Genomic DNA, 24692 nt, shown 5'->3' on the forward strand with positions numbered 1-24692 from the left:
TACAGTAATAGATAGCTGACCGGTTAGGGTCTACAAAGTGCTTTGCTAGGAGAGAATCTTGTTAGAGATCCCAAAGCTTGATTAGAAGCTTATACCCTGTGAAAGGTAGTACCCAGTTAGGAGTAACCTTGGTGGAGGATTTCTAAATCAAAACTAATGGATCACCCTATTAGAGGATTTGTACAAAGAAGCTTGTTAGAGCTTACCCGATTAGGGGATTTGAATTCTGTTGTGATTGTTAGAAAACAACAGGATTGGTTTGATCTGTCCGAGTAGCACAATACTTGCTTGATCAGATCCTTCTAGGCATATTCAACACTGCTCTTTTGCATACTTTGCAACTTAACTTCTTTTGACTTTCGCACACAACATATCACTTTCACTCATATGAAATAATTCATTGTAATGTCAATATATAAACATTATGATTTCATGTCAGCCCAAAGAAATCATAACACAATTTCCTAGGTGCAGTGTATTTGGTCAAGTGATCACAACTCATCACAAAAATACTGCCAAAATTTGTTAGTGGGATAACTCATTACGATTTGTGGTAACTCATCACAAAATCAATGAATACCAATTGGAACAATCAATACCGGATAGAGTTAAATATATGAACCGTTATCCTTGAATCTTCGCTTGATCTTCAATGTTGATGTTGAATAATCTGTATCTACTGGTTGTCTTCTATGCATATATCGATTTGTCACAAAGTACCGGTTAGAGATAAACTTCTTAGTATAACCTCTAGCATACCGGTTGTAGAATAAACAACTTGAAGTTACACTGGTAGACAATATAAACATATGTGTGTGTGTGTGTGTGTGTGTTTTATTCATCAATGACAACATATGATGAATATATTGCAATCATCATCAAGCCAACATCTTCATCACCATTTGATCCCACAATCTCATCTTCACCTTTCCTCTTCATTACCTATTAGTCTACAAATTATCCCACCATAAGGATGTGTGAGCCTTTAAATTTGTGGTTGAATGTCTTAACTTTTTGATCTTCCTCTATATTGTCATACTTGAAGTATTTTTCCATCTCAAAAATCCAATCTAGTAATTCTTCTGCATTCAAACATCCTTTATAGTCTAGGAGATCAAATTGAGGTTTGGAATTTATCCTCATTATGGCTTTGATGAATCTATCTTCTCCTTGATTGAGCCCTAGTTGATTGACTTTGTCACCTCCTTAAATAGTTTGTTCTTCTTCATCGTCACTTATGTCTTCTCTGTGAACTCCTCTTTTCCGAGCCACATCCATTGTGCATCTAATTGCATGTGATGCCTCTTATTGCCTATGTAGTACTTCTTATTGCCTCTACAATTTTAGGATACATGCCGCTAGGTCCCCTACCTCTACGACTATGTCCTCTATAGGCCATGTTGATTTACCCTTTGTAATTGTGGCTCTTCTTCTCTCTTTACTTATCCAAAACACCACTCCTCAAGGTTTTCGTCAGCAAGTTTCACACTAGCTCTGATACCAATTAATGTTGACCAGAATTCATGGGTCTTTTTAGTCGTTACCCCCTATTCTTGAATTCATTGGTTCTATTTTGCATTGGAATATTCATTCCGCGATAGTGTGGGTGCTAATTTTAGCATAGTCATTGTGTCTCAGCCAAGACATCTTTATGTCGAAAGTATTCGTGTCTCTGAACCTTTTGTTTGAACCTTCCTTGGTTCATTAGTTCAATATTTCATTGGTTCAATGAGTCTTATGTATATACCATGTCTTGGTTTCGTCAAGTTTAACGTGTGCAAAAATCTTGAGAGGGAAGTGAACTTGAACCGCTGAACCTTCCTTGGTTCGTGAGTTCATTGGTTCAATGGCTCAACTATTCTACATTTCAAGCGGGCGCTTTGCAAGGCAGAGGTTGAGGAAGACAAACGACCAATGTCATGTAAGGAATATTCCAAGAATCCTGATGATTTATTTGAAAAGATTTTTCACAAGGTGGTAATCATTTTTCTACTAAGAGATCGCAAAAAGGGTTATGTAATAAAAGCGGGTGTCAGAAGTGTCATCTCTGTCGTCACTCAACATGAGTGAATGAGTTGTGGTAATCATGAAACTAGATTTTTAGCCATTTATATCGGTTTTGTACAAAAAGATTTGTATCTTCGTGAAAAAGCCTAATTAAGAAAGGCGAAGGTTCGACATTGGAGGTAATTTTCTCAGAATTAGAAGACACGTGGCTATATGAAAGGTAAGTTGAAAATATTCACCATCTCTATAATTTTCATCCTACAAGGAAGAAACTGTTAATTTTGTTATATTAATTGTAGTGGGTGATATTGTTGCTTCTTTTGGTTTTGAAAATGAGACCTGTACCACCAAAACCAGGGCCAAAATCTGGTCTAGGTTGTTCTCTTCCAGAATTTGGGGATACATCCCTAGCTCATGAAGATTTAGATGAATTTATGGAAAGAGATAAAAATCCCTCTAGTTCACCTATGATGGGAAGACTTGTAGATAGTGGGTTAATAGAAGCTCTAGTTTTCCCTTCTGCCATACAGTGCGCTGAATTAGTACTTGAATGTATGAACAAGTATTACCCTATACATAGATGCATCATAAATGCAAATAGGGGCATTTTGTTGAATGTGAATAGAGAAACCATTATGGTTTTCTTTAAAATTCCCGCTAAAGAACCTTATGAGACAATAACCACCTCGTATTGGTTTTCTCATAAAAGAAAACCCAATATAGAAGTGTTATAGCCAGGAATTGGCTCCTAAAATTTTTGAAGGGTGGTTCCAAATTGCCTAAACCCTTGACCAGGGAGTATTTGATTAAAGAAGTGAGGGATATCATCATTTTGTTGCATAAAGTTAAAGGAAAACAATAGAAATTTTATTGGGAAGACTAGATGTATTTTTACATCCAATTCATATTGGATGAGAAGATATATTGATTGGGCGGAATTAATTGTTGACAGATTGTATGAGGGGATAGTAATTGTCTCAGGAACAATAATTTCTACATGTCCTCATACTTGTTTTACTGTTTGGCATGTGTTAGACCTTGGCCAGGACTGCATCATGTCGAATGGTTCGATGGAATGAAAATTTATGATTACCACCCACACCTCTAGCTACAGAAATGCCATGAGGATTTCAGAAGAGTTCATGATGTATTTGTAGGGAGGCTAGTTTATGAACTTCTAGGCAATGTGAATAAGTAATTATCTGATGAGGCAATGTCAATAAGCGATGATCTGATGAGGCAATGCAACTAGTGAGCACCTATGGGAGCTATTTCATTCAGTATTCTCGGTTCACCTATATTAGGGTTGGAGGGTTCGAAGGAGAACCATTTAAATTGTTGAGGTTTGCCCTTTATCACTTTTTGAATTGTGCAGGAAGCTTGCTCATATTGATAAGAAAACTCTGGCTAGACAAGATTCAGGTGTCTCTTTCCCGGTTGAGCTGGGTTACTATATTTGTCATTCTGTCTCGGATGCCTTGAACCTGGAAGTTGATTTCAAGAAGTTGAATCTTCATCACTATGTTGCTCGACCAAATTTCAACAGCAAAGGTTATGCTTAGGCACATTTATCTCTTAAAGAGAATTTCTCACATGTTTCATAGCTCAAATATTTTTGGGATGATTGTGGAGATGAGTTTGAAGTCAGACAAAGAACATTCTTCAGGTTCATGGTAGAACAAATTATTTCTTTCCAGATCATAATGAATATAATAGGAATTGTGGATGATGGAGAAGATTTGATTGACCCAAAATATACAGAAAAAGTACAGGGCACCCCAATTCCTACGATAAAGTGGCATAAGAAAGAGGAAGATCATATTCAAATGAGGACTTTCCCTGTTATCCGTAGGACTGAAAAGTGGCTACGAAAATAGAGACTGGGAAAGCTTGTTATCAAAAATTCTCCTATTCAAAAGCTTTCATCTAATAAGTCTGTTAAAACTTGTGATGCACATGGTACCAAGATTAAACATGAAGTAAATACTCTCAAAGGTTCAAAGAAGTCCCTCGTTAGCCAACTTCTAGATCATGTTACCAGATCGAGAACCAAGAGTAAGGGCAAAAAGTTGCCAGAGAGTTCAGTGGTGGTCGATTTGGAGGGGTCCCCAGAAGCTGAGGATAGAATGGTAGAATTGAACATCGGGATACCCACTTTGGAGGTTGGGGATGTTAAGGAACCTAAGAAAGAAGAGGAAGGCACTAAAGGTGCATTGATTTTAGCTAATATTGACCAACCTCAAGTAAAAAAAGATGTCGGTCCTAGTACTCCCCATTGGTCGGACATCGCTCTTAGCAGGAAGAAAAGGAATGTGGTTCCTATGTCAGTTCCAATTGAGGACATGGTTAGCAAGTGCTTGGGAAAAAATCTGAAATCTAAAAGGCTAAAAATAGTTTTCGAAATTGATTTTGATCAAGATACAGGAAGTTGGACTGCTAAAATCGAACGTCTTGTTTCAAACAAAGAAATAGAGAATCCGTCAGCAAAGGATTTTAATGTTGAAAAGGTTAATTTAGGTGTTGGATCCCGTGTGGCATATGTGCACCATTTGGAAGCCTCCACTAAAAGAATAACTAACAGGACATGAAAAGATTAGAAGGATAAGCAGAATCTCAAAGAAACGATGAGGCATATGGTAGAATATATAGACGCCATTCATAATCCAAATGATTAGCCAACTTTCTAGTTGCCTATGTCATTTGATCCTAAGTCACTTGTTAATCAAAAGCTTCTGGGAAAAATCCACAAGAGTAAGATGGTGATCGAGATTTTCCTAGAATGGCTAGATGGGATCGTACAATCTGGCACATAATATTTTAAAAATCTGAGCAAGGTATATGAGAATGCCATTGCTATAATGAAAGAACTTGAGACATAAATTACCAATTGGAAGAAAGAGGAAACCAAATGGAGATTTGTAGTAGCTCAGATGGTTGATCTACAGAAATGTGGCATCGTGAAATTTCTATCGAAAAAACCAGTATAGGGCCTGGATGACAACGTTATTTATGTGTGCAAGAGAAATATTGAATGGCGAAATTTTGTAGTGGAATAGGGATGTGGTGAATCTTCTAAACTACAAGACACGTTATCTCAATTTGTTTTATCAATGCAAAATGATTTTAAGTGAATAGGGATTAAATGCCTAAAAGAAGATGGAAAAGAGAGCTTACAAGTCATAACTCAATCATTTAAAGGAAAAATTAACTATGTCAGAGAAACAAAGGCTCTAACAACAAACAACTTCTCAATGGTGGCAAAGATTGAATCCCTCCTTTTCTTGTGCATGGGACACTTGGGGAACCATACAAATATCGTGGCCCAGGTTTGGTGAGATAAGGAAATGTGGTGCCATAGGATTGCACATATCGGAATCCTGAACTTCGTCGTTATGCAAAACTTCTCAGCTGCTCATTTGGAGTGGAAATGTGTCTCCAGCACAAAGCAGAACCATGCCAAAGATCCCGCCTCGTAGCTGTAATCTCGATCATGTTGGCCATTGAAAATGTTTAATGATGAACTATAGGATAATTTTCTTTTAGTTAATTTTTTGGTTACATTTTCAAAATTAAATCTTGACTCAGGGGCGAAGTTATGTAAACTTTGTGTTTCCCTAAATTTCAGTTAGCCGATGTGTGGCTATTTATATGTTTTTAAAAGACTTCGTGAAGGTCCGAGTTTTCGCTAGCTTTCAAACTTGATATATTTTGTCTTGCACTATCTGATGTTATAAAAACTAAAATACGCATTTATCTGTGAATGAATGGAAATGATTATTTTGGGAGATTCAAATCTATGTGTTTGATGAGGGATTTGGACTTCTGTTGGAGTTCATTTCAATTGAAATAGTCTTTTATTTCTAATGGAATATTATGTGCTTGCGAAGGAATTAAGTCTAAAATTTTTGTTGAATGAAAAGTGCAAAATACAACAAAGTATGTGAAATTTCTCATTTTAGAAATTGATTTATAAAAAGATTTGCATTTATAGCATAGTGATGTGTAGATGTGAAAATGCCTTTTGTACTTTCTGGTTAAAAGTATATGTGTAATTATTTTCTTTCTTTCTTTCATTGAAAATCTAAAGAGGGAGTTGTACCTCAGGAAAAATTCAGAGGGAAACTTTCACAAGTTTACCCAACTGTTGGTTCATATTTTGTTCTTTAAGGGGCAACAGAGTGGTGTTATTTTAATTATAACAAGGGACAAATCTGTTAACCAACATTAGTGATGAAGTGAGTAGTGATCACAATCTTCACAAAAAAAATCTTTTATTAATGACAAACAAATTCTAATTTTGATTTACAATAAATAATCTCAATTTACTTCTTATTAAAAAAAATGCTATGTTATCTCCAAGATTATATTATAATCAAAATATTTTTCTTTCGGATGCTACACCTCATTTCTTCCTTTCTCTATTATACTATGCTCTTATTTCTTTATGTTTCATGCTTGATACTCTCATTATACTCCTTCACACACTCATTGGCCCACTTTTCAATTTTTTGTGATGCCTTTTTGCATTCATTTCTAATTTTTGTGATGCCTTTTCACATTTATTTCTAATTTTTGCTTCTTTGCACCCTCTCTTTTGCATTCCATGTACTTTTTTCTATCCTTCACTTTCTCCACTCTTTATTCCCCATTTCATGTACCTAACTCCTCTATTGACCTCTACACTTACCTTCTATCCTCTAGTTTCCAATCCTTCTCTTCCTTACACCCTTTAATCTCCATACTTTCTTTCTCACCCAAGTCTTTCCCATGCATCTCTTGTCCTCTCTTTATTGTGTGTACATTAAAAGCATTTTTTTAAAATATACCACATGTCTTTTCCTCTATAGATGGAACAACAAGAGTCTTATGCCCCCTACAATGGGTTTTTATTATTTTCAGTTTTGAACGCCTATTGAGAGTCTTACTTGCCACAATCATTTATTTTCCCCTACGCTTCAAGAGCATGTGCAACCTTCTTTCTTTTATACATAATCATTTTGTGCTATATTTCCATGCACCTCCTTGCCTCTTCAACTTCAGTGCTAATTTTGTAAGCAAATTAAAATTTAAGAGACTTTTGTCTATTAATCCTTCACATATTGAATCATTAAAATATATTCAAATTAACCTATACTTTATTTATTAACAACAAACTCAATCAAAAATAGGAAAACAATGCAAGAATATAAAGCTACTTCTAGATGCTCCTCCAACCTCTAGCATGAAATTGTCATCTACTTTTATATCATTTATGAATGGAGTAGCTTTAGATGATGTCATATGAAGGGAAGCCCACCTTGATTTGACAAAGCCTAAAGTGTAAAGATGATTTGAAGTATATCCTCTATCAATTGGTGATGCAGGAGCATCCTTGGTTCATAGCAATCTTGTATCAACCAAAAATATTTTCCCTTTTGTTTTTCTTTCTATATGTAGTTTCAGCATTTATTTCTGTGTGTCCCAGATTTGGCGCACCAGATCTTGTGGAGTTGGATTCTACTTGAAGACTTGATCATCTTCCTTATTCCCAAACCACAGAGCATTTGGATCTTTTTCCGACAAGTAATCACTATTAGTTTCCATGACAGTTTCCTATTACTAGTTGACGATTTCCTATTACCAGTTGCCTGGACCTATTTGCATTGGTGATCTATCGGACCCCTTCCGTAGCTTGCAGAGCGCCAAGCATTGATTCTGATGTTCCTTGGCGTGTGGCCAACCTTTTCCCATGATCTATACTTCATCCTTTGGATTTTATGGAGGAATCTCTTGGTGAAGGTCGACCTTGTTGGTTTTGCACGTTAGGTCTTGTTCTTCGGTTTTTGATCACTTTTTGCGCCGACTGGATCCCTTTGGATCGTACAAATCATTGTAATTGAGCATTATAATGTAATCAAGTAGTTAGACCGAGCTCAGAAGATAGATCTTAAGATTGAAGGTCTCGGTTGTGACCTATTTTGCACTTTGAGAATGTTTTAGCAGGCCTATGAGTCGGTTTTTGTAACCTGGTTGCTATCGGTTGGTTGTAAGCAATTTTCATGTTATAATTCAATCTATTTTGTATTTCCTCCATCATATATTTGTGTTTCCATTGTTTTTACTCTTGCTGACTGGTCTGGATTGATCTCTTTGAGGTCTCTCCTAATCGGTGACTACTTCAAGTGGTATTAGAGCGAGTTTTCATTTCGGAGGTTGCGTGTCCTCATATTTTTTGTTGTAGGGTGGCGGACTGTGGATCTGACCTACAAATGCATAGGATTAGCATAAAGATGGCGTGAAGAGGAACTAGGAATAGTGGAGCGTGTGGAAATGCAGACCCTATTATGATGGAAATGTTGCAAGGTATAGCAGCCCGGTTGGAAGCCATGGAAATAGCCCAAAGAAGAGGCTGACACATTGAAGATGTAAGTGAAGATGAAGGTAAAGAAGCCCTGACAGAACAAGTAAACCCACTATCGGTTGATCCAGATGAGGAAAATGTTTTGAGGGTTTTGAGTAGGGCGAATACTAAATGTTATTTTACCCTATCAGAATATGATGGAAATTTGGATTCAAATGAATTGATGGATTGGATCTCAGAGATGGAGAAATATTTTTATTTTGAAAACACTGCAAAAGAAAGGAAGGTAAAATATGTATGTACCCGGTTGAAAGGTCATACATCTCTTTGGTGGGATCATTTGCAGGTTGATAGACAGAGAAGAGGTAAAGAGAAGATCAAGACATGGGATGCCAGCTGATTGTCAAGTGAATCTGTTCCAGAAGTTGCAGAATTTGAGACAGAAGGAATCTAGTGTGAAGGAATACACCAAAGCATTTTACTAGTTGAATATCAGATCTGGACATATTGATGATGAAGTTGAACAAGTTGCAAGATATTTGAATGGATTGCAGGTGTCTATACAAGATGAAGTTAGTTTTATCAAATTACAAAGTGTTAAAGAGGCTTACCATTATGCCCTGGAGAAAGAAGAAAAATTAAACAAAAGACATTAGCAGAGGTAGAGAGGCAGAGGTGGAAGGTTTTCTGGAGGAAGATTTCAAGCAGGAAGAGGATATATCAGAGGTAGAGGAACCTGTATAGATCATAATAAGGACAAGGAAGTGAGAAAAGAAGGTAATTCATATCAAAAAGATGATATAAATTTCTACTAGAGGAGAGAAGCAGATGGCTACCGAAATGATAATTTTGGAAGACAAGACAAGAGAACATTTAGAGGAACTTTCTATAATTGTGGAGGAGAAAAACATCGTGCTTTCGAGTGTAAGAAGACATAGAATACTGGAAGAGCAGCAGTTGTGGAAGAAAAACCCACCGAATCAGACAATAAACCGGAAGATGGAGAACTGTTGATGGTGATGAGAGCTTTGTGTTATACTGGGATAGATGAAGAACCCTTGCAGAGGAAGAATTTGTTAAAGACCAGATGTAAGGTATCTGGTAAGTGTTGTAAAGTTGTTATTGATAGTGGTACTTCAGATAATCTTGTTTCAAAAAAGATGGTGAATAAGTTGAATTTGGAAAGATTGAAACACCCTAAGCCTTATCAGATAGCATGGATTCAGGATGAACATAAGTTGTTAGTAAGTGAGAAATGTTTGGTGAAATTGAAAATTGGGAATTATCATGATTAAGTCTTGTGTGATATTATGCCTATAGATATTTTTCATCTTTTGTTGGGTAGACCTTGGTAGTTTGATAGACAGGCAATACATGATGGGAGAAATAATGCATACACTATTGTGGCCAGTGGGATGAATCAAACCTTGTTTCCCTTGGAGGAACCTTTGAAGAATGAAGTTTGTACGAATGCTAGAATCTGTTTGGTGGATGGAAGGAAATCCTGGATGGATTGAGACATGAGAATGTGTGCTTTTCCTTAATTCCTAGGAAGACTGAAAAATTTGGAGCATGAAGAGAAACAACCTGAAGAGATAAAAGTTTTGCTAATAGAATACGAAGACATCATTTCATATAATGTACCCAATGGATTGCCACCTATGAGAAGTATCAGTCATTGCATCGACATGGTTCTTGGAGCTAGTTTTCCTAACAAAGTTGCACATCGGATGACACCAATAGAGAATGAAGAACTGAATAGACAAGTGCAGGAGCTATTGAAGAAAGGTTTGATCAAGGAAAGTTTGAGCCCCTGTGCAGTACCAGAAGTATTAGCACCTAAGAAGAATGGAGAGTGGAGAATTTGTACTGATTCTAGAGTAATAAACAAGATCACAGTGAAGTACCGATTTCCTTTGCCTAGGATGGATGACATAATGGACTGTTTGAGTGGAGCCAAATACTTTACAAAGATAGATTTGAAGAGTGAATATCATCAGATAGGGGTTAGGGAAGGAGATGAGTGGAAGACAACATTTAAGACAAATGAAGGATTGTATGAATGGTTGGTGATGCCTTTTGGGTTAACTAATGCACCGAGAACTTTCATGAGGCCGATGAATGAAGTATTGAAGAAATTATTGGGTAAGTTTGTGATTGTATATTTGGATGACATTCTGATTTTTAGTAAGAAAAAAGAGGAGCATTTGTTGCATTTGAGACAAGTTTTGTAAAGGTTGAGAGAAGAAAAGTTGTTGATAAATATTAAGAAGTGTACTTTCATGAAGGATGAGTTAGTCTATTTGGGATCTGTGATATTTGAGGATGGTTTGAAGATGGACCCTGAGAAAGTAAAAGCAATTGTTGAGTGGCCTACACTGGAAAGAATTGGAGACGTAAGATCATTTCATGGATTGGCTAGTTTCTACCAGAAGTTCATCATAAATTTCAATTCTGTTTGTAACCTTATGACTGAGACCATGAGGGGAGATTGAAAGGAATCCAAGTGGAGCACTGGAGCAAACAATTTTTTTGAACTATTGAAGCAGAAAGTGACTAAGAAACCTTCCTTAGCTTTACCGGATTTCAATAAAGTATTTCAAGTGGATTGTGATGCAAGTGGAACAACAATAGGAGCAGTCTTGAGTCAGGAAGGGAGAGTAGTAGCTTATTTCAATGAGAAATTGAATGATGCCTAGAGAGGATATTCAATGTATGATGAGGAGTTTTATGCCATAGTTCAAGTCGTGAAGAAGTGGAGATATTACCTGTTGCCTAAGGAGTTTGTGTTTTATACAAATCATCAAGCTTTGCAATATTTGAACAGTCGGAGTAAGTTGAATCAGAGACATATGAGATGGGTAGAATTTTTGCAGAGTTACACCTTTGTGTTGAAACATATAAGTGGAAAATATAACAAAGTTGTTGATGCATTGAGTAGAAGAAGAATTTGCTGACAGAGATGAGAGTGACAGTATTAGGATTTGAGGAGATGATGACCCGGATTTCGCAAAACCTTGGAGAGCATGTAGAGAACCGATTATGGTAGATAGAAGCAAGTGGTTGGATTATTTCACTGAGGATGGGATGTTATTCAGAGGAGTTCAGTTGTGCATACCTCAGAGTTCTATGAGGGAGAATCTGATAAAGGAGAAACAGAGTGGAGGATTAGCCACACATTTTGGTATTGACAAAATAGTAGCACTGGTGAGTGAGTAGTACTTTTGGCCCCAGATTCATAAGGATGTTAGGAAATATGTGCAAAGTTGTAGAGTTTTTCAAGTTGCAAAGGGTAGTAGTTTCTAATGTGGGATTTTATAAACCTTTGATAGTACCAGTAAGACCTTGGGAAGATATAAGCATGGATTTCATAATTGGATTACCTAAAACACCAAGAGGGAATGATTCTATATTTGTGGTAGTGGATAGCTTTTCAAAGATAGCTCATTTCATACCTTGTAAGAAGACATCAGATGCATTACATGTACCAGACCTATTTTTCAAGGAAGTAGTGAGATTGCATGGATTACCTAAGATCATAGTTTCAGATAGAGACACTAAGTTTGCTGGCTATTTTTGGATAACACTTTGGAAGAAGATGAAGACAGATTTGAAGTTTAGTTGTACTTTTCATCCACAAACTGATGGACAAACAGAAGTAGTTAACTAGAGCTTGGGAAATTTATTGAGATGTTTAGTTGGAGATAAAACCGGAAGTTGGGATTTGATCCTTGCACAAGAAGAGTTTGCCTACAACAATTTAGTAAACAGGAGTACCAAAAGAACACCTTTTGAGATTGTTACTAAAGTGCATCCTAGAGGTATATCATAATTAAGAGATATTAGAAGTGAAGACTGGAGAATTTCAGAAGTAGAAGACTTTGCAAATCACATGGCAGCCTTGCATATTCAGGTTAAGTAGCATTTGGAGGACATGAACAACAAGTATAAGGAGAAGGCAGATGAGAAGAGGAGACATAAGGAATTTGAAGTTGGCGATGAATTGATGGTATATCTGAGAAAAGAAAGATTCTCTGTTGGAACTTATAACAAATTGCAGATGAAAAAGTTTGGACCTTGTAGGATTTTGAGGAAGTTCAATTCTGGGAATGCATATGAAGTGGAGTTACCGAATAGTCTGAGTATTTCTCCCATGTTTAACATTGCAGATCTTCATGAGTATCATGAACCAAAATTTAGTGAGGACAATATTGCAGACTTGGAGAAACAGTTGCCCCGAAAGGAACGAGATCAGATTGAAGAAATTTTGGACAGTAGGATTGGGCGTAGTACCCAGAGTAGTCAGTGTAAGGAGTATCTTGTGAGGTGGAAGGATCGACCAATTGAAGATTCATCTTGGATTTCTCAGGCAGAGGTAGACCGCTTTGGTTTTCCTCTGACCCCAGCAAAGTGAGAGACTCACTTTTTCAATAACCCCAAATGTCTAATGCAGGAGCATCCCTGGTTCATAGCAATCATGCATCAACCAAAAATATTTTCCTTTCTGTTTTTCTTTTTGTTTGTAGTTTAAGCCTTTCTTTTTTGTGTGTCTCAGATTTGGCTCAGCCGATCCTGTGGAGTTGGATTCTACTTGAAGAATTGATCATCTTCCTTATTCCCAAACCGCGGAGCATTTGGATCTTTTTCTGGCAAGTTATCGCTACCAGTTTCCATGACAGTTTCTTGTTACCGGTTGACAATTCCTATTATTGGTTACCTAGACCTATTTGCATTGGTGATCTATCGGACCCCTTATGTAGCTTGTGGAGCCTTGAGCGTTGATTCCAATTTTCCTTGGCATGTGGCCGACCTTTTCTCATGGTCTACACTTCATCCTTTGGATTTTCTGGAGGAATCTCTTGGCAAAGGTCGACCTTGTTGGTTTTGCATGTTATGTCTTTTTCTTCGGGTTTTGATCCCTTTTTGGGCTGACCAGATCCCCTTCGATCGTATAAATCATTGTAATTGAGGATTAGAATGTAATCAAGTAGTTAGACTGAGCGTAGAAGATAGATCTTAAGGTTGAAGGTCCTAGTTGTGACCTATTCTATACTTTGAGTATGTTTTTGTAGGCATGTGAGCCGGTTTCTATAACCCGGTTGGTTGTAATCAATTTTCATGTTATAATTCAATCTATTCTACATTTCCTCCATCACATCTTTGTGTTGTTGTTGTGTTTACTCTTGTTGACCTGTCTGGATTGATCTCTTTGAGGTCCCTCCTAACCGGTGACTGCTTTATTTGGCCATTGACCTGGCCTTCTTAATAATAAGAAGTAGCTCACATTTAGAGAAGTTCAAATAATTAGTTGGAAATACCAACGAGTTAATTAAGATAACAAATAGCCTAAAAATGATGTCTTTAATAATTTTGTATATCTTTAATTTAGATTGAGAAGGAAAAAACATAAAAAAATAATTAAAATAGGTGACATAAATTACACAAAGCATTCACACCAATTTAAAGTTTTTTTTTTTTGTGTGTATAAATATACCAAGCTTCGAATTCAAGGGGCTTCACTTCCCAATAATTTAATATCTCGAATTGAAGGGCACATGAGGGGTTTCTTCGACATGCGCATATCACAACACCCAAGTCAACAAGTAGAAGGTTTTTTGTCTCTAAGCACAAAGGTTTTTAGTCAGGGCATCCATTCAGGTGGGCATAGATCCGACGAATTTAATCGTCGCTATGCCATTCCAACACTCGTTGCTTACAACTTTCATCACAAACACGTTTGATTATAGTGGCTCAGAAGAGCTTGGCTTTAGCCCATTGCCACTTTTGGTCATTCCCTTTCACCAATGCCTATGCGAAGTGCCAGGCAAATCGGGAGGCGAGCCCACTTCTAAGGGTAAAAACACACACACGAAACAAAATAAGACATGGAAAACATGGTGTTCATTAACCTTAATAAAATGAAGTGTTCAACTACTTTTAAAAAATTACAAACACATGGTTTTGAGTATAACTCTTTGGTTGCATCCTGCAACAGATACGTTAGTAGTTTGCTAATGAGTCTTTGTCAAGCATTTCGCCACAATGTTGTACAAACCATTAGTAACCATCCTAATTAAGCAATATGAGTTCATTTTAGCCCTAGTTAGACTAATTGCATTGAAATTGCATCCAAATAAGTGAATTAGCTATCTTTTTAAAGCCCAAATTGAAAGATGTACGGTTATTTTTAGCCAATTGTATGCACAAAAATGAAAATGTGAAGATTTTTGTTCATTGACCAAGGCCTAATTAGGACTATGTGAATTCATTTTAAGCCATTTCAAATGACTTAAAGTCCTAACTTAACCAATGCATCTTTTGAGGAAAAAAATATTTATTTATTTATTTTATTTTTTGCACAAGCGTAAATTGGCTCAACACATGAGAAATTTGATCCCACACAGACACAATTTGAGCCCACACAGGAACATAAGAGTTGGAACACCTCAGAAAGGCTCATTTTCTTGAAATTTAACCTACAAATACTCAGATTAACTCAGAAGATAGAAGATTAGCTTGTCTCATGTCGGGTTCACCAAGAAATGTACATAGGAAATAGGGGAAAGCATCAAAAGCATAACTATTAGGTAACCATAAACCCTAATTACTAATGAAATCCAATCCTAGAACATTCAATAAATAAACAAAAGCATAACACTAAAACAAAGGTGCAAACCACCCCAATGTGTTTCCTTCATTGACCTCCATTGTTTCTCTTTTTCCTCCAAATTATGTTGGTTTCACCTACAAAATGCAAGTGTGAGCAAGATTGCAAATGAGTTAGACAGTGTGAGGATATTCGAGAAGTGATTGATATTGATTGAAAAGAGTGCTCAATTTATAGATGAATTGGTGAAGACAAGAAATTAGCATGATTGAAAATGGAAGAAGAAACTTCATTTGAGAATTGGCAAATTGAATTCAAAAAGGCATGATTGAATGACAAACTATGTCAAATTGATTAACAAGTTGCTATGTGAAAATATGACAAATTCATAGCAATTTGTGCTCATCAATTACGACATGATTGAGAGATCAATTAGCCACTTGATTTATGATAAATTACCCACAAAAATAGCTCATTGATTGAATGAAAAATTGGAGAGAAAATAGCTTCATTAGTTATGACATGGTTGAGCACAAAAAGGGGAGAAATTAGTGGGAAAATGAGGAGGAATAATTAGAGGAATTTTGAAATTATCAAATTAGGTGGAAAATGGGGAATTAGAAATTAGCAAATTAGAAAATGAGGAAATTAAGTGAAATTTATTTACAAACATTCATTAATTAATTAATTCACAAAGAGGACATAATTAGCCAATTAAATGAAACATTTAATTGTGACAAGAGGACCTAGGATAAAAGGAATTAATCTATTTAACCTAAAGAGACAAGTTAGAACTTGGATTAAATCATTAAATCATTAAACCCTAAAAGAAAGATTAAAAATGAAAAGACAACAATTGGGTCATGGCAAAAAAGCAATTGATGTAAGGTCGATTCAATCATGATTAAATGACGAAGATTGACAAATGATAAAGTGTCGATGTTGATTGGCAAAGATCAATGACAAATTGATAAATAATTGATAAAAGGATAAAATTTGTAGATGACAAAAGATATAAGATCAATGACTAATCGATCCAAAAATTGACAAAGATTTGATGATTGGTTGAGACCGATGACAAATTGATCAAAGATTGATAAAAGGCCGAGTTGATGAAAGGTCAAATAACATGATGTCGAGATTGTTGAAGATCGACGATGAATCGATCACAAATTGACAAGATTGACCGACAATTGACAATTGAAAAGAGGATCCAAAATGACGACAATTGATTAAAGATTGATAAAATGGTCAACTTGATGAAGGTTGACGATGCCCAATTGACAAGATCTGATTGACAATGATAAAGATTGAGGATAAAACCCTAATTCGATATCGAGAAGGGTTGATGATGTCCAAATGACATGATAGGATTAAATACGACTGAAGATTGAAATTTGAAGATAATGTTGACAAGACCTAATTAAAAATGCGAGAAATACAATCAAAAGAGGAAGAAAGCACAAAAGAATGACAAGATGTTGACAAATGATAAAGATCAAGTGCACGACATAGTGGAAATGTTAGTAAAATGTGAAAACCTAAAAGAAGGTTATGCGGACATGTTAAAGTATGGTGCCGCAAGCATTGACCATTTTTAGATGCCTACACTAACTACTCCAATGACATATTGTCTACAAACCCTTGATTACTATCTCAGATTTATGGAGGAAAGGAATAGGAGAGCCTTTTGGGATAAAAGTATACTTACTAAGAGACTTCTGGTTAAAATTAAGGGTACCATTATAGAGGTTGTGAATAGCACAGTGAAAAATTAGACGATGAAAAAAATCTCTTTCATGTGGTGGGATAACTAGCTCAAAAATCTTGAAAGAGATTGGTGATTCTTTCTATTTATGGGAATGCTTAGCATCATCCAACTCACAAGCCAAACTGGGTGCATCTTGATGTGGGGTGCATGAGCTAAATTTTGATGGGGTAGCTAAAAGTAATCCAAAAACTTCTAGAATTGGATGCATTATCAAAGGCCACAATGATGCAATTGTGTTGAGGCTGGGCTCTGCTACTAGGTTATAAGGATGAAAAAAAATATCTGATGTAAGATGGAGGCTAGGGAACATTATTTGTTTATGTTGGAATTACATTAAGAAATTAGATGATTATTGTTAGAGTAAAAGGTATTAGTTTACTTAATTAATTAAATCATATTGATTTAATAATTAAGTCACATTTTCTCTATTTCACTTAAGCTAAATTTAGGAAGCTAAAATTGGGAATATTAATAATTAATTTATTATTAATTATTAACTGCTTTTAGGGTTTTCCCTTTGTAGGTTTGATCTCCTTTTATAAGGATTGATCCCTTTTGTAATTCATTAATCTAATTATCATTATTGCATTCTTTTGCTCTAGGTTTTCAAAGCAATCTTTGTGTTTTGTGAATCTTCCATTATTGTGACAGGTTATTTACATACAGGGATTCATTGGGTTCTATGAGGTTGTATTCTACAACTTTTACATGGTATTAGAGCTTCAGACCCGAGGCTTTCCTATTCTTCGGATTGGAAGATTCTCCTTATAGCAGGTCTTATGTGCAATTTGGGTTGATTTGGACCTCACCATTGAATTTGGCACGTGTCAATTAATCAAGATTGACCTTTTGTTTGTCAATTTTTTATTCACGGGGCCAGATCTGTGAGGATTTGAAAATTTAGCTTTTTTTGTGATCTAGGGAGCACCTATTTTTTGGAGGAATTTGAGCCTGAAAGGACCTCACGGTTGGCTTCTAGAGGCCGATTCCATGAATTTTGATATAAAATTTGACCATATTTGGGCATTGTTGACCTCTGAAGCAAAAAAAATTTGCTAGTATGATCGTACCGTCTGTGCACGTTTTTCAAAAAAATATATAGGTATTTTTTCAAAAACAAATTTCGTTTTAGGTTTTTTTTTTCAAAAAAGTTCATCGATAAATTTTTGTTTGTTAAAAACTTTTTTTTAAAAACGGTGAAGGGGGTACCCGCTGCTGCAGTCCGTACGGACTGCAGTAGCTGGCTTGCAGCCGTACAACCTCCAGCAGCAGGGCCGGCGGTGTACTATCGTAACTCATCCCCCCACTAGAAAGCTTCCACCACTGGGCTTTTTACGCCACCAGTTTCCTTTTGGCCATAACTTGGGCATACGATATCTTTTTTTGGCAAACAAGATATCATTGGAAAGCTAGTTTTGTCTACTTTCCAAATTTGTGGGTTCCCTCACCTGGTTTTGCTTCTAGTACATTATACAACTATTTGAAGTCAGAGATGTTATTTTCAGTCCCAAGCTCATATATTTTCACTAGTTTCTCTGTTTTTCCCAATTCCAATGGCGTTGGGAAGGTGTTTCGGAGCTCTTCATAGCCATCCATGAACTTTTTCCATATTTTACTCCAGGTACATTTTATTCAATTTTTCGTGCTTTCACACTGTGGTGAATTACTTGGACATATGAGCTCGTGGAAACTTCTAGTTTGCGTGGGATGACTCTTTTTGGGTTTTTCTTCATGTATTTCTAGTTTTATGTCTTTTTTTGACATTCTGAGCTTTCATTATAAGCACTTATTATTTTCTAAATGCACTGAGATAAAGTGCCTCTATATTGCACATGTATTACGGGATCTTGCACATCAGTTTTGTGCCTTATTGTACTCGCACTATGATATAAAGTGTCATGGGGGTTTGATGTTTGCCTTTGTTTTCCTTCATAGCTTTCTCATGCATGTGTGCCTTGGTTTGTACACCCTTTTTATTTGCTTGTACTTTCATGTTTGCACGGTCAAATGTTCTTTGTTCTTCTTCATGCACTACATTATGGCTTTCAGATTCAGTGTACGTGTCATACATCTCCCTTGTCATCATTATGGGGGGGTTTCTACTATTGGTGCTAATGCTTCCTTGGTTTCGCGTTAGAGTGAGCTATGTATTCAATATTTGTTCCTATGTATTAGGCGGATGCAGCGGCTGGTTACCCATGCATGTCGGTGAGATAGAATACTTACCATATGGACACTCTTGCAATCCTATTTATGGAGGGGACCTTCCATTTTTTTATTTGATCAGTTATTTAGACTGTTAGTATTTGTGTCATTTGTATCTTCGAATTCCAGATGTTTTGCCTGGGTTTTCCATCTAATTCGAATATGAGTAGTGTCATTAAGGGCACTCATGCAGATTTATGTCTTCTTGATCCTGATCATCTTTTGTTTCGGAGGAGGTTCTTATTTCAGCATCATAGCAGTCATTCGATGGCAATGTTTGTAGATTCTTCACGCTTCAGTGATTCTTCATGCTCGTCTTTTGTTCTAATCTTTTGGAACATTCTTGGTTGGAGGCTTCTTAGTCCGTCACTTGAGCTTTCATCTCTTCTTCGAGAGGAGTTTTGTTCCCACTGGGTTTTCTCTTTTTTCTCCATTTTACAAAGATTTCTTTGTACTTGGCTACCTCATCGAGCCTTGTTGTCAGGACCTATTTTGGCTTTCATGCATCTAGTCCTTAGTTGTTTTTTTAGCTTCTCCCTAACATCAACTTAAGGGGGGTGTTAGAGTAAAATCTATTAGTTTACTTAATTAATTAAATCATATTGATTTAATAATTAAGTCACCTTTTCTCTATTTCACTTAAGCTAAACTTAGGAAGCTAAACTTGGGAATTAATTATTAATTGATTTTAGGGTTTTCCCTTTTTAGGTTTGATCTCCTTTTATAAGGATTGATCCCTTTTGTAATTCATTAATCTAATTATCATTATTGCATTCTTTTGCTCTAGGTTTTCAAAACAATCTTTGTGTTTTGTGAATCTTTCATTGCTCTAACAGGTTATTTGCATACAGGGATTCACTGGGTTCTGTGAGGTTGTATTCTACAACGTTTGCAATTATAAAATTACCCATGTATATCATGAGGTAATGCGATAGCGAACGTGGTTGTTAACATGCGCAATGAGTACTTCTATGCTAATAACTCCAATGAGTAGGAAGGTTATAAACAACAAGTCTAATCTCATTTCTTTGATAAAAATAAATAAAAAAATTTTATTGCATGTTGTTGTAGAAAAGACTGCTAGTTTTAAGCAAAATGGTTATTGGAGGTAGAGTAGGGCAACTCAATAATGTTGTAATCATGCCAAAATGGAAGCATTCATAAATAAATGTATGCAAGGTCGGGATTATTTTGTCTCAAGATGCTATCAATTATATAGTAGACCTTCATGCGAATAGGAGATAGGTTGCCTTCAGTGAATCATCATTGACCTTAAGAAGATGTTTAAAATGATGTTTCCTATTATGATGTATGCAATTTGGACAGTGCATGGAGATGTTTAACGTTCAATTCTACATAGATATTGTGTGAGCAAGGATATCTTTTTCATGTTTGTTACAGCCATGTTGGACCTTCAAGAGGATAAATATGCTATCTCAATTGTGATGGAGCCTCTCGTATTTCTAAAAAAAGTAGGGAGGCCTTCAAGAGACTTTGGAGAATGCAATTTTTGGTTTGGGTTTTCTCATGGGCAAGGTTTGTCATGTTTCTCCCTCATCACAGTTCATGGGTCCACTTTGTGGTGGAGGTTGTTGGTTTCAATGTAGAGATTAGGAGGAAGAAAGTAACTTTCTATTTCAAATTCTTAAAAGAGGTTGCTAGGGTTTCAAAGGACGAAATTGTTGACTGGTCTTTTGTTGTTTTCATGGAAGGTATGATTTTGGAGATGACTGACTCCATAGAGAACGTTGTTGAGATTGCGCAAGGTCCAGGTGGGTTTGGTTAATAGAAATCCTTTTCTATGATATATGTAATGATGTTTATAGATAAGTAGATGTAAAAGACTGAACTATATAATTATGTAGATATAGATGTATTCCATAAAGGGATTTTGATGTTTTGGTCTTCTTTTGGAACACTATTTTCTTCAATTCTTTTTCATTATGAGTTTATGGGACAACCCCCATGATCAAATTCACTTACAAAAAAAAATTGCCTACAAACTTTTCTCACCAATAGATTAAGGTTTCCAACATTTCCCTAAAGGCACGCCATTAATATGCATCATAATTGCAAACTAGCATCAACTAGTTAGTTTTAAGATAGCATACATACTTTGATGACTTGGGTATGTATTGCTCAAATTTTATGTTGTAGCATTCTAGGTAAATTCTCTCATTGTAGGGTAGTTTAGTTAATTGTTCAATTAAGATGTTGGTATATAAGCATACTGGTGTATAAATATACCTTGTTAGAAATAAAAAGTTAATAAAGTCAAACAACATGTTATAGAATACTTAACTGGTTAAATGAACTAATTTTGGTAAAACACACTTGCTAATTCCACATCAAATTCAATTTGTAAGTGCACAAGAAATCTAACCAATAACATAAACGTTTTTTTAATAATTGCAAATTTAGATAATATCAACTATTAGCCAGCTAAAACACATTCCAACTAAAACACATTTGGATATGCTCAATTGAATAACTTTAACTATATGATTCAAATAAGACAACCTAAGAAATAATTTAGACCATTTGAACTAATAACACAATAAAATATGACTAGTGACTAGTCTAGAAACTCCTACCACTTAGGCAACACCAAGAAAATGCCTTTGGACTTGACTAAAGAGGCACATGTGGACAAAGAGGCTCACATGACTAAAGAGACCCACTAGGTTGGGAATGCTCATAAGTGTGCACTAAATGTGAGGCCGCTACTGCAAAACTTTTAACCTTGAAGGTGAAGGTTTTAGACCTTGAGAAGAAAATGGTGAATCTTTTGAGGTTCAGCTCAAAAGTGATGCATAGGTCTACTAGTACCCTCTACCTATTGTAGAAGAAGGTGCTCAAGAAGGATGCTAATGATGACGAAAACTATAAGGCCATGTTTAAATTCCCCACTAAGGATTGGAGATCCCTTTTTACTTAGCTACTTGTTACTTGTTTTTTGGTCATCTAGCTGCTAAGACTAAGGCTTTATTGCAGTTGGTTTTATTACTCTAAAGACTGTTTTGTGATATTAAAGACTAGACTACTGTTATTATGTTGTCAATGTATTGTTAATAGCTGCTAAACTGCCTCGGAACTAATTTGTCTAATAAATCTTGCTTTACAACTCTTTAATATCAAAAACAAAACAAAATATATCAAAATAAATATTTACAAAATTAGATAAAGACAATCTCAAGATAAGTAATTCAATTCCTCAAATTACACTACCTCCCATCGTACTGAAATTAGATTAGCGGAAGAACACGATAAATATATATATATATATAGTGCAAGAGAAAATCTCTGGTTCAAATTTCTCTGCAAAGTAAGCTGGATTGAAAAGGTGAATGCAAGAACGCGCGGAAAAAATCCAATTCAATACGCTGGTAGTTTCAAAATTTATCCTTTCAGCGGTGCTTTTGTGGTTAATCCTTGCAATTTAATTATGTTGTTTTTAATACTTTTGATAAATATAAAGTTTTAATATAAGAGATATCTGGTTCTATGGTGTAGTGGTTAGCACTCTGGACTTTGAATCCAGCGACCTGGGTTCGACTCCCGGTAGGACCTTTTAATCCATTTCCAGATCGTAGTTGCATCTGTTGCTACAAATTGTAGTTGCAGTTTTATTCACTTCTTCCGTTCTCTATGAAATTTGCACCTGCTCTGCTGTGATTAATTTGCTTCTTCAAAACCCTAAACTGCAATATTGGGAAGCACTGTTAGATTATTACCGTGTTGGAGATGACTACAATTAGGTATCATATGAATATATTTTTATTTCTTAATTTTTAAAGTTCATTGAAATTAAAGTTCATTTGTCAAGTAGATTTCTATAATCCATGAGACTTTCAATTGTAGTTTTGATTGTGTGAAAGTTTTTTAATCAACATTTCCGATTATATTACATTTTTTTTCTTTTGTTCTCTAATATCTTGATTGTGGATCATGTAGTATGATCTGAAACGTTCATGCAAAAAACTTTCACACAATCAAATCTAGAAGCAACAATTGAAATAAACTTCAAAAACCTTAGGCATAATTCATTAGAATAAATACAAGAAGTAATTTTAGATATCAAAATCAATTATTTCTTATAATGTTGGTACATTTCTTTTGTGATAATGAGGCTTGTTTTTAGAATATATCTTTCATTCTTATATTAGTTTCTTTTTCATTAAAATATAAATTTATTAAGTTTTTTAAATATATATTATGAGATTTTATTAAAGTTTTTTTCGTCAACTAGTAAACAAAATAGTATATATAAAGCTATGACATAAATAATTGAGGGAGTGGACATAGCATAGTAGAACAAATCTACATACATCATATATCATATAACAAAACTAGTCGGTACAATAAAACAAAGTTTGGAACTAATCATTGTGGAAAAGAAATAGACACCTACAAAATTATGAAAGGAAGTTAGATAAAATAGAACACTTATATAGTAATCTTTGGAGGAGAGACCTGCAATAAACCAAAAGTCAACAATTTTAAAAAGCTAAAAAAACATTTAATATCATGAATCATATAGAATAGTAATAGTGATAAACCTAATGAATCACAATGGGAGAGGGGGAAAAACTCAACAAAAGGAGCCTCAATGTATTCTTCAATCATAAACAATACAACAATTACAATACACTCAAAAGCATCCATTCCCCTATCACATCAATTATATCTTGAAATTTTTTTGCTACATTTCTCTCTTCAAAATCACACATCTACTACATATCCATCCAAGCACCCACATGTATAAAGAAATTCCAAGCTACATTACCCTCTTCGAAATCACAAGTCTACTACATCTCCATCCAAGCACCCACACGTATAACAATCCCAAACCACAAACTAGCAATTTTAAAAAACTAGGGAGAATATCATGGGCTAAATGTGGCACCCAAATTTCCATGCAAATCCCATGATGTTGCAACAATCAAGAATGAAAATATGCATGTGTCATAGCCAACTACCAAACTTGGGCACTTTATCTTGGACTCATTATCTCTTATATAAGATGTTCTATGATGCATTGCATCATAACATGTTTCATAAGTTGGTCAACATGCATAATTCACTTTGTATCTATCCTCTTACATGTTCTTATGTGTGTCATAAGATTATCATAGAATATCTACATCTTGTAATTTCATAGATTCTTGCAATTTCATAAATGCTCTTATTCATCTTGCATTACATTATATATTCTTACACATCATAATACAAAATACACATGGCGTAAGATTCATCTCAAAGACTAATGTAGAAGAGAATTAGAGGGGAGACATGTAATAGAAACTAAAATTCAACTGTTTCAAAAGGATAAAACGCAAATGCAATATCATGAATCACATAGAATAGTAATAAACATAATGATTTATTTTGGGAAAAGGAAAAACAACAGAAACAAATGGAGCCTTAATGTATTATCCAATCACAAAATATACAATGTAATTACACAATACACTCAAAGTATCCACTCTCCTATCACAACAACTATGTCTAAAAATATTTCAGCAACATAAACCCTTCGAAATCACAACTCTATCACATCTCCATCCAAACATTCAAGTATATAGAGCAATCCCAAATCACAAAATACAAGTAGTTTTACAAAACTAGGGAGAACGCCATGTGCTAAAAGTGGCACCCAAATTCCTTGGGAAACCACAAGGCCCAAAATCCATGATGTGTTCAACAATCAAGAATGACAATATTCAAATGTCATAGCCATCCACCAAACTTGGGCACTCTAT

General features: G+C 35.3%; 1 non-coding gene across 1 annotated transcript; it reads left to right on the forward strand.

The window, feature by feature from the left end:
- The first annotated feature begins 22428 nt into the window (after window positions 1-22428).
- On the forward strand, window positions 22429-22500 carry TRNAQ-UUG (transfer RNA glutamine (anticodon UUG)). The gene has a single exon. It is a non-coding gene; the product is annotated as a tRNA-Gln (tRNA).
- Window positions 22501-24692: the final 2192 nt, after the last annotated feature.

Source organism: Cryptomeria japonica, chromosome 2, assembly GCF_030272615.1.
Source record: "Cryptomeria japonica chromosome 2, Sugi_1.0, whole genome shotgun sequence".
Classification (NCBI taxonomy): Eukaryota; Viridiplantae; Streptophyta; class Pinopsida; order Cupressales; family Cupressaceae; genus Cryptomeria; species Cryptomeria japonica.